The 15,051-nt window shown below is 35.8% G+C and overlaps 1 protein-coding gene across 5 annotated transcripts in view; it reads right to left on the reverse strand.

The window, feature by feature from the left end:
- The window catches only part of LRP1B (LDL receptor related protein 1B), a 1,899,381-nt gene that overhangs the window by 153,043 nt on the left and 1,731,287 nt on the right, over nt 1–15,051 (reverse strand). The window lies entirely within an intron of this gene.

Consider the following 15,051-nt stretch of genomic DNA (forward strand, 5'->3'; position numbering starts at 1 on the left):
TCATTAATTTCGATGAAGACATTCCTCATGATAATATGACTGCCATACCAAATCCATGGCATATAACATTTCCTAAGACCTTGGTTCCATGACAGATTGAGAAACATTGCTGGGGAAAGTGAAGGCAAGTACTTAGTAAAATTCATCTTTTTGTCTTTTTGTCAGATTTTATGTTGTTTTTGGTCATGTTTTCATCACAGACTAATTACACAAAGGATTAGAACTCCCAAGCAAAGTCAACACAAATTGGTCAAAAAAATAAAAGTTAAAATTACCCCAAAACATCCTTTCCAGGATACTCCCTCTACTTCTGCTATGAAGTAACAAAAAATATATTATTAATCAAACTCTGAGGATGACATCCTATCTTCCTTCCCAAGGAGCTCTTGCTCATATTCTTACTTATGGATAGTTATTCCTTTAAAATGCTGACCACTATCCCTTATAAAGTCACATATTGATAAATGCTGAGCATGTCTTAGGCAAAATACTTAGGATGAGAAGTGCTGAAGATTTCAATTATTTTTCAGATCTTACAATATTTGTAAAATATCTCATAATGAGATATATTTGGAATATGACACAAGAGTAAATACAAAAATTTATTTATCTGCATATACATATTATACACATAGCCAAAATCTAATTTTATACAATATTTCTAGTATGCTTATGTTTTCACTGAGACACATCACATGTAGTCAGGTGTGAAATTTTGCATTTATGCCACGGATTTGGCACTCAATAATTTTTGTTTGGGAACATTTCAGATTTTCAATATTTAAATTAAGATGCCCAACCTGTAATAATCTTTTACATGTGTATACAAAGCTCGAATATTAATAATGTGCAATTTCATATGAAACTTTAAATAATACCATGGAGTATGACGAGTAGTAACTAATCTCTTTACTGATAATAAAGCAGAAAACCTTTCAAGTTTAGGAATTTGATGAATTTTCACTATCAAGAGATGGCACAACCAACATGTTAAAAAATGTCCTTTTACTATCAATTTAGTGTTCTTTACAAAAAAAAAAAGAATGTAATATATCTCAATATGAGCAATTAGAATTAGAACACAAGCAATATGAAATTATTTTAGGCTTAAATCAGATATTTCCAAATTTTTGAAAACATAATAGCTAATTAATATAGTCTGAAGCAGTGCTTCTTAAATCTTCATGTGCATACATGCACCTCACTTGGGAAGTTTGCTATAAGGGAGACTGTGATTTAGAAGAAATTCTGAATTTCCATAAACTGTTGATAACATTGAACTTATTGAACTTAGTCTATAAATCACGTTGATCTAAAGAATAAAGACATCATGCATTCAGAAGCATAAAAATTATAAAATTATAAACTTTAATGCAAAATGCCATATACATTTCACTTTATTTTACTTGGGTCAACTCCTTCTCAGCCATATTAGAAATGAACATATATGTGCTCAGACTAGTAAAATAAACTAACAATAGGAGAAGGTAAGTTATTTGGTAGTAGTTATTATTCTAACTACTAAATCAAATAAAATTCAAAATCAAATAAGATAATGAAATAAAAGCTTTTCAGATATACTAATGAAACTAAAATAATGAGGATTTAGCCTTGCTCTTGGCTAAGCATTTTCAGAAACATGATAACACTCCTTTCCCATAATATCTTTAAAAAGTTTTATTATCTTTATTTAAACAAAGAAGGAAAAGTATCAAAAAGTTTAAGTATTTTTTCTAATTTTACAAAAGTGATGACTTCAAATGCATTTTTCTACTAAACAGAAACAAAAACAAACAAACAAAAAAGTATTGCCTGTATTTACCTTCTTTCCTTTGTTCCTGCCTGCCTGCTAATGATTACTCAGAACTCTCCTGTAGGATATGCTGTGTTTTGATATACTATATGGCCTGTGTTTTATCTAGCTTTATATTTAAAGATTAAAATAAAATCTGCCAAAGTTCTGTGACACTGGGTACATCTTAGTCAAAAAAAGAAATGTTATAATACTTGGGAAAACATAATTTGGTTTGGAATGATATGGATGGTTATTTCATTTTGGAAATCAAACAAGCAAAAAAAAAAAACACTGAAACCACTGTTCTGTGTAAATATTAGTTTTATTTATTCCTTATCATGTGTTGCTTATATTATTTTTAGATAGTTTTTAAAATTTAGAATCTAAAAATGTAAGAAAGATCAGATTCTGTTGAGAATAGAAAATGTGATCTAGTAATACAGTTGCAGCCCAAGCAAAGAAATCCTCCCTGACTGCAAAAGGTTACCCATTTTTATTGAGTATGAACTTAATAGGTGGCTTTTAGAATTTTTAAAATATTTCTTCTACTTTTTTTAATAAGAAAACATTCATATAATACTTTGTACTTGAAAGAGATATGCACATATTTCTTAAAAAGAACAAGTTAAGGTTTGTTGCTAAAATTTCCTCTTGAGGCATGCAGAAACAATGTTGGGGAAGGTTAATTGCCATATGTAAGTCTATACAGATTTGTTTCCAAGTTATCTAACTTTATTAATGTTACTACATGTAACACTTACAAACTATATAGCCTTGTTCTACATTTCAAATATCCCTTGAGAATGAGTATGTGTGTATACATATATGTATAAATATATAATATATGCAATTATAAGAAAAACTATATGAATAAGGTCTAAAACAGTTGCTTTCAAATTGCTATACAATTGCTATACAATTTGGGGAACTTTGAAAAATTATTTTGCCTAGGTCACATTCCATATCAATGAACTCACACTCTCTGGGTGGGAACCAGACATCAGTTTATATTAAATCTAGTCTAGTGATTCCAATGAGCAGTGAAGATTGAAAATCATTGGGCCAAAAAACTGATTGTGAAACAGAACATGTATTTCTACACGATAGTACTCCAGAGTAATTGTTCTCAAATGCTCACAATATGTAGTTTTTTATATTAACTCATGTTGCTAAATAGCATTAGAAAAATGTACTATTCCATTTTTAACATTATAAACATGAAGAAAATAAATACAGCATTGTAAAACTTGTTTTCGTGAATGTTTTCACATGAATTGCAGTTTCTGGAACAAATCTGATTCTCCCAGGAAGGTGCATGAGGGACTTTCAAAGTAGACAACTAACTGTATGTAGCAAGTGTGTGTGTGTTGCAGTAGTACTGGTGGACTAGGCATGGGGTATGTCTGAAAAGTATCTGGTGACAGTGATGTCTCTGAGAGTAGGAGCTGTAGAAGTGCCCTGGGACTGTGGTGGCAGAGAAATTTAAGTTTTTCTCTCTATCCTAGTCATAGGGATGGTCTCCTGGCAATATTCATCAGTAAGGGAGGCAGCTTCTGCAGAGAGTTAACACAAGCAAGTCCCACAGTTACAGACAAACATGGGCCCTGCATCCTGTGTCCTGGAACCCAGCAGAAATAGTCAGGAGTAGAGAAAGATGGTGGAGTGGAGGGAGCAAGCATTGCCGGGCAGCTCCTTGACATCTGTCCTACAAAGGAATACACTGAAACTTAAATTCTAAAAAAAATTTTTTAGATATGCAAATTTAATTAACTAGACATACCAAATAATAAAGAAGTAAAGCAGTGGTTTTGCCATGCCAATGTGGCCTCCAGTGGCAGGTGAGAGAGTAGTACAGACAGACAAGGGGCAAAGCATGATAGATGAAGGGAGGAGGACGGAGGAGAGGCAAGAGTTCAAGGAGGAGGCGGATGACTGACTTGGAGAAACCTGTGAATTATAGAGGTAGGCTGACTTTAATGAACTTAGAGTCAGTGGGGGGTTAGCTTAGTGCAAACAAATCTAGGACTGGCTCCCCTCCCCATAGAAAAAAACCCTGGGCCATGAAACCTGCTGCTCAACTCCCCAGGAAAAACCCACAACAGCTGCACTCTGCTGTTCAGGCAAGAAAGCTGCCCCAGTGTTCCATGTCCCCAGTAGCCCCACTGCGGCATACTCACCCCAGCTTCTGACATGGAGAATAGCCAGAGCGCTCCAGTGCCTCCCCCGCCCCCATCCCTAGTGATGACACTCCCACCTCAGAGAGTAGTGATGACACTCCCACCTCAGAGAGAGAGGGACCATATCACCTTGGCCCCAGAGCTCCTCAGGAGTAAAGGGTCCATTAAGCCCAACCCAGCATAGCTCCTCTGGGCAAAGGGAACCAGTGCATCCCTCAACCACCTTGGGTTTAAAGCTCCTCAGGACAAAGGTGCCAGCATTCTTAAGTTCTGGCCCAGGCTCAGAGCTCCTCAGAGGACTGGCTTGTCCATCAGCTGTCTGGCCCCAGAACATCTCAGGGGAGAGCAATCTGAATACTTGCCTGAGGCAACTACCAGCAGAGAGTAGATGGAGAATGAGATCCCCTGCAAGACGCTAAAAAAACATAATCCCCAGAAAATCCCTGACCAAAGAAACTGAAATAGGCTTTTTTTTTTTTTTTTTTTTTTTTTTTTTTTTTTTTTTTTTTTTTTTTAACATGGACCATTCAGCTTCAGACCCTAAGAAAGAAAGTCCACATTCCTGCAGGTGTTTCAAGGGTCACACGGGAACATGTGCACTGTAAGGCAAATACTTGGTACCTCATATTCATATAGGTGAAGCTGAAACCAGTTTAGATTTTATCCCTATGCTCCAAACCAGATTTTACCCGACACACTAGAGATCTGAACAGGGCAGAAACTGGCAGCCCCACCTCAACTGAAATAGAAGAAAAGGATTAACCCTCAGCCACCCACCCACAGAGTTCCAAAGTTTGGTAAATTCAAAGTCTCAATTATTTGAATCTTCAGTTTAGAACTCAAAACAACCTTAGCCACAGAAAAATACAATTTTTCAATACTCAAATAGTGCTAACCCACCATATACTGGGTGACTGGAAACAGATATACTACAACCATCTGGGACACCTAGCCACAAAGGCTGGCAGCTAAGTGAGGAATACAAATTTGTCCATGCTACACAATCTCCAACACTTGACCCAAGAAAATATGAAGAATGAGCATCCATCCCTGCCAATAATCTTGACTACCCCAGCAGAAAGAAGCTTTTTATTTCTCAGTAAGATTTTTTGTTTTTCTTTTCTCCTTTTTTCTATTTTTCTGTATTTTCTTTTTTCTATTTATTATTTTTTGGTTATAACACATTTACTTTAGGTTTTTCTTTTAAATTGTAACTGTAAAAAAATCTTACCCAAATATCACTTCATCATATAATATTATTTTTCACTTTTTTCCACTGTGCATAATTTTGTGTGCATGAATGTGTGTGTATGTTTAAGTGTGTGTACTCATTGTGCAGAAAAGTTCTAAGAAAATATAGGTGACAATTAGGACTACAGATGTCAAAGGAGACACTGAACAATTATTTTAAAATTTATATTTTTGTCACTGTCATTAGTGTTCTTTGTGGCTCCCAGTCCCACTAAGAGGAACTGCAATGTCATAGGGGTACGTTAAGTTTCTAGAGTGGAAACCCTGCTGCCAAGAAAGAGTCACAATTCAGTCAAGCAACATGGAACCTCACTCCACAATTGATTCAATTCTGTCTGAGCCTAAATATTACTTCAATTCATAGAACTGGGGATATGAAAACCCCAAACCAAAAACCAATTAGAAGGGAACATCAGGTCCTCTTTTCACTGCTGTGAACAAACGACCTGACAAGCACAATTAGAGGAGAAAAAGCTTATTTTGGGGTTCACAATTTCAGAGGTCTCAGTCCATAGACAGCCGGCTCCATTCCTCACATGGTTCCAGGTGTAGAGGTGAGGATGAACATCATGGTGGAAGAGTGAGGTGAAGGTAAGTATATAAAGACATCACACCAGGAAGCAGAGATCAAGACTCCACTTGCCAGGTACAAAATATATACACTAAAGGTACTCCCCAAGGGAAACATCTCCCTCAGCCACACCCTAGCTGCCTACCATTACCACTTAGTTAATCCCTACCCAGGGATTAAATCACTTCTTAGTTTAAGGCTTTCATATCCTAATAATTTCACTCTAAACCTTCTTGCATTGTCTTACACATGAGCTTTGGAGGGACATATCTAAACCATAATGGGTGTCCCCCCCAACATATTTCTATTTGTATATCCAAAACAGACATGCATAAAAGAGGAAGGGAAACCCACCTCAATTGATGTATAAGAGTAGGATCTCAGAAAATGAATACACAGGCAAACAAATCCCATCCCCCAAATTCAAAATCCCCCAATGAAGAACTCACAGATATTAAAATAGAGGAAATTCCAGAAAAATATTACTTAAAAACTGATTATGAAATTATTTAATGAACTAAAAGAAGAAATAAGGAATAAAATAGGAGAGTAAATGCAGGAGATGAAAGATCATTCAATAAAGAAAAATATTAAAAATAAACAAATCAGAACTCCTGGAAATGAAAGATACAATGAATTAAATTAAAAACTCATTTGAAAGCATCACCAACAGATGAGATTGCAAAGAAAATAAAACTTCAGTGCTTGAAGACAGAGCCTCAGGTCTTGAACACAAGATACATGAGTTAAAGTATACAGAATACAATAAAAGGAAAAAAATTAGAACATGATCTGAGTACCCTAGAACTCTGGGACCATTCAAGAGATCAAAGCTGAGAATCACTGGGATAGAAAATAACATGGAGATACAAGTTAAAGGTATCAACAACATTTTCAGTGAGTCACAGAGAACTTTCCCCATATCAAAAAGGAGAAAGAATCTCCATGCAGCAGAGTGGCTGCACAAATTTGCAATTCCACCAGCAATGTGTGAGTGTACCCTTTTCCCCACATCCTCGCCAACACCTATTGTTGCTTGTATTCTTGATAATAGTAATTCTAATTGGGATGAGATGAAATCTTAGGGTAGTTTTGATTTGCATTTCTCTTATTACTAGAAATGTTGAACAATTTTTCCATGTATCTATTGATTGCTTGTTAATCTTCTGTGAAGTGTCTGCTCATTTCCTTAGCCCATTTATTGACTTGGTTATTTGTATTCTTGGGGTAAATTTTTTGGGTTCTTTATAAATTTTGGAGAATAGTACTCTATCTGAAGAGTGTGGTAAAGATTTTCTCCCACTCAAAAGGCTCTCTCTTCACATTGTTGTTTCCTTTGCTGAGAGAAAGTTTTTTAGTTTGCATCTATCCCATTAATTGATTCTTGTTTTATTTCTTGTGCTTTGGGAATCTTGTTACTTCTATTTGGTGCAGGATCTCTGGTCTAATTCCTAGATCCTTGATTCATTTTGAGTTGAATTTTGTACAGGGTGAGAAATAGGGGTTTAATTCCATATTGCTGCATATGAATTTCCAGTTTTCCCAGTGCCATTTGTTTAAGAGGCTATCTTTTCTCCATTGTATATTTTTAGCACCTTTGTGTAGTAGGAGATTTCTTAGAAAACTTGGAATGGAGTCCCCATTTGACCCAGCTATCCCACTCTTTGACCTATACCCAAAGGACTTGAAATCAGCATATCACAGTGACATAGCCGAATTGGTATTTATAGCAGCTCAATTCACAATAGCTAGATTGTGGAACCAACCTAGATGCCCTTCAATAGATGAATGGATCAAGAAACTGTGGTATATATACACACTGGAATAGCTTTTCTATACTCTCACAATAATCAGCTGAGAAAGAAGTGAGAAAAACCATCCCCTTCACAATATCCTCAAAAAAATAAAAAATAAAAAATCTTGGAATTAATCTAACCAAGGAAATGAAAGAACTCTCCAATGGAAACCACAGAACACTCAAGAAAGAAATTGAAGAGCATAGAAAATGGAAATGTGTTCCATGTTCTAGGATAGGCAGAATTAATATCAAAATGGTATGGTATCAAAAGCAGTATATACGTTAATTGCAATTTCCATCAAAATACCAGTGACATTCTTCATAGAATTAAAGAACCAGGCCTTAAATTCGTTCGTAAGGATAGAAAATCTAGGACTGAGACTGTAGCTCAGTAGCAGATCACTTGCCTAGCATGTGTGAGGCACTGTGTTCAATCCTTAGCACAACATAAAAATAAACAAATAAAATAAAGGCATTCTTTCCATCTACAACTACAAAAAAAAAAAAAAAAAATTGAAGAAAAAAGAATAGAAGACCTAGTACAGCCAAAGTGATTATTAACAAGAAGAGCAATGCAGGAGGCATCACAATACCAGACCTCAAATTATATTACCTAGCTACATTAACAAAAACTGCACGGTACTGGCATTAAAATCAAAATGAAGAACAATAGAATATAATAGAAGTCACCAAGACAAACCCAAATACTTATGGCTATCTGATTCTTGATAAAGGTACCAAAAATGTATATTGGAGAAACAATAACCTGCTTAACAAATAGTTCTGGGAAAAGTGAATATTCACATATAGAAAAATGAAATTAGATCCTTATCTCTCATCCTCCACAGAATTCAAATCAAAATGGATCAAAGACTTTAGAATTAGAGCAGAAACCATGCAATTATTAGAAGAAAGCATAGGGTCACACTCCATCATATATATACAGTCATATAGGTACAATGACTTCCTCAATGAAATCACTGAAACTCAAAAAAAAAAAAAAAAAAAAAAAAGAATTACTAAGTGGGATGCTGTCAAACAAAATACTTCTGCACATCAGAGGAAATAATTAAGACTTATAGGGAGCCTGAACAATGAGAGAAAATAATCTTTGCCAGCTACACTTTTGAAAGGAGATTAATATCCAGAATTTATAAAGAACTCAAAGAAACTTAATGCCAAAAAACCCCAATAAAAAAATGAACCAAAGAACTAAATATAAAATTCACAAAAGAGAAAATACAAATGGCCAATAAATATATGCAAAAATGTTCAAAATCCCTAGCCATCAAAGAAATGTAAATTAAACCTATCCTCAGATTTCATCTCATACCAAACAGAAGGGCAGTTATCAAGTATTTAAACAATAGTAAATGCTGGAAAGGATGTGGTAGACAAGGTACACTCATAGATTACTAGTAGGACTATAAATTAATGTAACTACTATGGAATGTATTGTGGAGTTTCCGGAAAAAAACAAGAAATGGAAATATCATAGGACCCAGTTACCCAACTCCTGAAGTTATCCAAAAGAACTAAAATCAGCATACTATAATGACACAGCCACTGTAAAGTTTATAGCAGCATAAATCACAATAGTCAAATTATGGTCTCAACCAAGATTCCCATCAACAAATTAATGGAAAAAGAAAATGTGGTTTATATACAAAAAAGAATTTCACTCACTCAGAATAAAGAACGAAATGATGGGATTTGCTGGTAAATTCATGGAAACAAAGAACATCATACCAAGTGAAATAATACAAACTTAGAAAATCAAGAAACAAATGTTTTCCCTCATATATGGAAGCTAAAGCACAGTAACAGGGATACAGGTGGCAGGAACTGAGATTGAATATTATAAAATAAGATAGAACAATGGAGTGGATAGAGGAGAACAAGAAGAAGGGAGGAAGGATGAGAAGGGAGTAGAAATATGAAATGAAATAAACAATAGCTTGTTAAATACATATATGAATGTACCAAAAAGAATTTTACCTGTGTATATATGTAGAAAGTACAAATCAAACATAAATAGATAAAGGAGTAAAAGAAATATCGATAGAAGTGAGGAGAGGGAAGCAGGGAAGGGAGGACAAAAGGGAAAATGTTGGGAATGGGGACTAGAATCAAATTTCTTGTATGTATTGTTTGGTCAAAATGAACCCAAATAATAAGTATAATTATAACGTTGTCTCTATATAAAAAGAACAAGAAGAAAAGAAAAAAAGAACAAAAAAACAAGAGAAAAGAAAAGAAGAAATAGTAGACACTGCATGGCACCCTCTAGGTGTACAAGCTTGGACCTCTGAGCTGACTAAAGAGAACAGGTAAAAACTCTGAAGCCAGAATTGGGGACAGGCAGTTAGTGTAGAAACAGGGGATCAGGTCAAATCAAGGAAATGAAGGCCATGAAAACCACCCACCTCTGGAAGTTGGAGACTGCCCCTGGGAGCATGGAATGTTACACATCTCTGGAGCCCATTGATTACTGGCCCTTGTTAAGGACTGCAGGCAAGGAGCTGCTAATTAATGCCCCCTGGGTCCTTGCCTGGCCGAATCACTTTGGCCCTCCCCCTGCCCCATCACTTCTCACTTTTTACATCTCACCTGCAAAATCAGGCCTAGTCAGGAAGGAGAGATAAGGGGGAGAGACCTGGAGAACAAAAGAGACCTTAACCTATAAAAGATGTAGGGTGCGCTCACTTCTTGGGACTTTAGAACATCAGCCATGGCCCCCTTCTCCCTCCCGGGAGAAATTTGTATTAATACCTTTAAATAAAACCTGCTTAATATGTTTGCCCTGGCGTGCCTCTCTAGTGTTCAAACTTCAAAATTAGAGGGAGCAGAACTAGTCACCAGTACATGGCGGTATCAGATTCATAGCAACCAGGGGATTAGCTCCTGTCCCCAGCACCTCTAGAAGGATTCACATTTGTAAGTCCCAGAGTTGCCAGTTAACTCAATTCTCATTCAGGTGCACAGACCCACAGAAGAAAATTCCTGAAGATAACCACAATTGAAAAGCAGAAAACCTCGCACATACACAATGGCAGTACACCCTACAAAATGCTTGCAGAGGAACAACCCACTGACACCAGCCACCACCAGCTTGTGTCCAGATACAAGCTAACTGACTGGCAACCTGTGCATTCCAGAGTGGGCAACCACCCTGCAAAACACACACGGGCTACCCAGAGCCACATCAAACAGACTACAATACTTCTACTTCAGATTGCCACACCCCACACACTCTAAAATATACAGTGTGTGTACATTTCACAAGGGCAGCCCACTCTAGATCTGATAACACTAGATATATAGAACTTTCCTTCAGTAGAGCACATAGCCTACAACCTCTAATAGAGAATAACTGGTCTGCTAAGTCACAGCAATTGGAAACTTCCTCCTCTGAACCCACAGTAAACTGCTAGGTACCTAGACACACTAAGGATCAGAGGGGGCCTCCTAAATTGTATTAGTGGTGAACTGGTGTCATTTTTCCCTACACCCATGTAAACAGAATCAAAACCGGAGTGATGGGCATCTTCTAAAGGTCCCAAATCCTGAAGAAATACAAACCAGGAAGAATCAATAAGAAATTTCTCCCTCATGACATGCATTATCATAAATAGCTCTAACATCAATTTTCATCTTACTGTGGTACTTTTAATTTTGAATTGAAAGATGTTACCCAATTATTTGATATTACACCCTCAATCCATTTTATTTTTTAAAGCATTAACTGGAATCATTTGTTCTATCTTTGTTTTCCTAGCTCAGGTTTACATTCATTCTGTTTAGTCTCTTTTTTCCTTCTTGCATCCCCTGCTCTTGCATCAAATCCCTTCTCAACCATCTTTTCCTTTTTTATGCCGTGGTTTGTATTATTTTCTGTGTTTTCTTTTCTTTCTCTTTTCTTTTTCCTCTCCCTCAATTTTCCTTTCCTCCCCTTTTCAGCCTCCATATAATATAATGACAGTTTTACAATATGCAATAAATAATTTATCAAGCTATTCTGGAACATTACTAAGATTTTATACTCACATTAGAGAAACTATGGAGGCTGTTTTCTACAAGTGCTAACCCCAAGGTTTATTAATACATGTCTTTGCTGTAAAGTAATTGTAGTTAGTAGGGTTTAGTGCCTTTTCTCAAAGTGGTACTGATACTGTGAATAGAGGAGATATAGGTTGAATGGGAGTGTCAATACCTAGATTGTTGACCAGTCAAAGGCACTGAAGAGAAACAAGTCCCATAAATAATCCCTTGCATAAAAGTAGAAGGGATAACCAACCCACCAATGGAAGCATATATACACTATGAAAAACCAAGGGTACAAACCACCCCCAAACAGCCCACAACACTTCAACAACTGATCCCATTGACAACACAGTGGAAAAAATGTCAGAGAAAGAATTTAGAAAATTCACAGTTAAAATGTTCAATGAAATAAAAGAAGATGCAAAGAGTCAACTTAGAAAATGTAGGAAATAAAGGATTGTTCCAATATAGAGATAGAGATCCTGACAAAGAAACAAACAAATTCTGGAAATGAAAGATACAGTGAATTTTAAAAAAATTCAGTTGAAAGCAATATCAGTAGATTAGACATATTGAAAATAGATTCCTAGGTCTTGAAGACAAAGTATGTAATGTCGAAAATAAAGTTGACAATAGAGAAAAGATTTCAAGAGAGCAAGATCATAAAGTTCAAGATATCCAGGATAACATTAGGAGAACAAATCTAAACATTGTTAACCTAAATAAAGAGCAATTAGACAAACCAAAGAAATTAAAGGGATACGAATAGGAAACGAAGAACTCAAACTATCCCTGTTCGCTGATGACATGATTATATATTTAGAGGAACCTGGAAATTCCACCAGAAAACTTTTAGAACTCATAAGTGAATTCAGTAAAGTAGCAGGTTACAAGATCAATGCTCATAAATCCAATGCATTTATATATACAAGTGATGAATCTTCAGAAAGATAAGTTAGGAAAACTACCCCATTCACAATAGCCTCAAAAAAATAAAATACTTGGGAATCAATCTAACAAAAGAGGTGAAAGACCTCTACAATGAGAACTACAGAACACTAAAGAAAGAAATTAAAGAAAATCTTAGAAGATGGTAAGATCTCCCATGTTCTTGGATAGGAAGAATTAATATTGTCAAAATGGCCATACTACCTAAAGTGCTATACAGATTCAATGCAATTCCAATTAAAATCCCAATGATGTACCTTACAGAAATAGAGCAAGCAATTATGAAATTCATCTGGAAGAATAAGAAACCCAGAATAGCTAAAGCAATCCTAAGCAGAAAGAGCAAAGCAAGGGGTATTGCAATACCAGATCTTCAACTCTACTACAAAGTAATAGTAACAAAAACAGCATGGTACCAAAATAGACAGGTAGATCAATGGTACAGCATAGAGGACATGGACACAAACCCAAATAAATACAATTTTCTCCTACTAGACAAAGGGGCCAAAAATATGCAATGGAAAAAAGATAGCCTCTTAAACAAATGGTGCTGGGAAAACTGGAAATCCATATGCAACAGAATGAAATTAAACCCCTATCTCTCACCCGACACAAAACTCAACTCAAAATGAATCAAGGACCTGGGAATCAAACCAGAGACCCTTCATCTTATAGGAGAAAAAGTAGATCCAAATCTTCAACATGTAGGCTTAGGATCAGACTTCCTTAACAGGACTCCCATAGCACAAGAAATAAAAGCAAGAATCAACAACTGGGATAGATTCAAACTGAAAAGCTTTCTCTCAGCAAAGGAAACTATCAGTAATGTGAAGAGAGAGCCTACAGAGTGGGAAAAAAATCTTTGCCACTCATACTTCAGATAGAGCACTCATTTCCAGAATATGTAAAGAACTCAAAAATCTCTATACCAACAATACAAATAATCCAATCAACAAATGGGCTAAGGAAATGACCAGACACTTCACAGAAGAAGATGTACAAGCAATCAACAGATAAATGAAAAAATGTTCAACATCTCTAGTAATAAGAGAAATGCAAATCAAAACTACCCTAAGATTCCATCTCATCCCAATTAGAATGGCAATTATCAAGAACACAAGCAACAATAGGTGTTGGCGAGGATGTGGGGAAAAAGGTACACTCATACATTGCTGGTGGGGTTGCAAATTAGTGTAGCCCCTCTGGAAAGCAGTATGGAGATTCCTCAGAAAGACTGGAATGGAATCACCATTTGACCCAGCTATCCCACTCCTTGGCCTATACCCAAAGGACTTAAAATCAGCATACTACAGAGATACAACCACATCAATGTTCATTGCTGCTCAATTCACAATAACCAGATTGTGGAACTAACTTAGATGTCCTTCAATTGATGAATGGATAAAGAAACTGTGATATATATATACAATGGAATATTACTCAGCCATAAAGAATGATAAAATTATGGCATTTGCAGGCAAATGGATGAAATTGGAGAATGTCATGCTAAGTGAGATAAGCCAATCTCAAAAAACCAAAGGGTGAATGATCTCGCTGATAAGCAGATGATGACACATAATGGGGGGTAGGAGAGGTTAGAGTTAGGGTTAGGGTTAGGGTTAGGGAGGGGGACAAGAATGGAGGAAGGAAGGACTGTATAGAGGGAAAAGAGGGGTGGCAGGGGTGCTGGGGAAGGGAAAAAATAACAGAATAAATCAAACAACATTACCCTATGTAAATTTATGATTACACAAATGGTATGCCTTTACTCCATGTACAAACAGAGAAACAACATGTATCCATTTGTTTACAATAATAAATAAATAAATAAATAAATACTCTGAAATACAAACTAAGGAAGTGCACAACCTTTTCAATGAAATAGCATGAGTAAATTTCCAGTGGGAAGGAGACAAAATTCCAAATACAAGTGGAATTTAGAACACCAAATAGACAAGATCAAAAAAGATCCTTTCCAAGACACTTTATAATGAAAATGTATAGTATACAGAATAAGGTCAGAATTTTAAAAGCTGTAAGAGAAAAATACAGGCCATATTTAGAGGGAAGATAAACAGGATTTCAACTGATTTTTTAGCACAGCTCATTAAAGTGGGGAAGGCATGGAATAATATACATCAAGCCCTGTGGTGGGGGTAGGAGGGAAACTGAGTGCCAACCAAGATTACTATATCCAGCAAAACTATCTTTCAGAATTGAATATGAAATAAAAACTTTCCATGATGAGCAAAAATTAAAATCATACCCACCCGTCTGCACTATGAAACATACTCAATGAAATATTTCATGTGGAAAAACTAAATAAACATCAGATACAATGTAGGAATGAATCTCACTAGAAGAATAGCCAATTATAAGAGAATTGAGTATAAAATAAGCATTAGAAACAAGTTTAAATGGCAGAAATAAAAATCACCTCTTTATGACAACACTGAATATAGTCTAA

The sequence above is a fragment of the Sciurus vulgaris genome (assembly GCF_902686455.1).
Source record: "Sciurus vulgaris genome assembly, chromosome: 3".
In the NCBI taxonomy this organism is placed as follows: domain Eukaryota; kingdom Metazoa; phylum Chordata; class Mammalia; order Rodentia; family Sciuridae; genus Sciurus; species Sciurus vulgaris.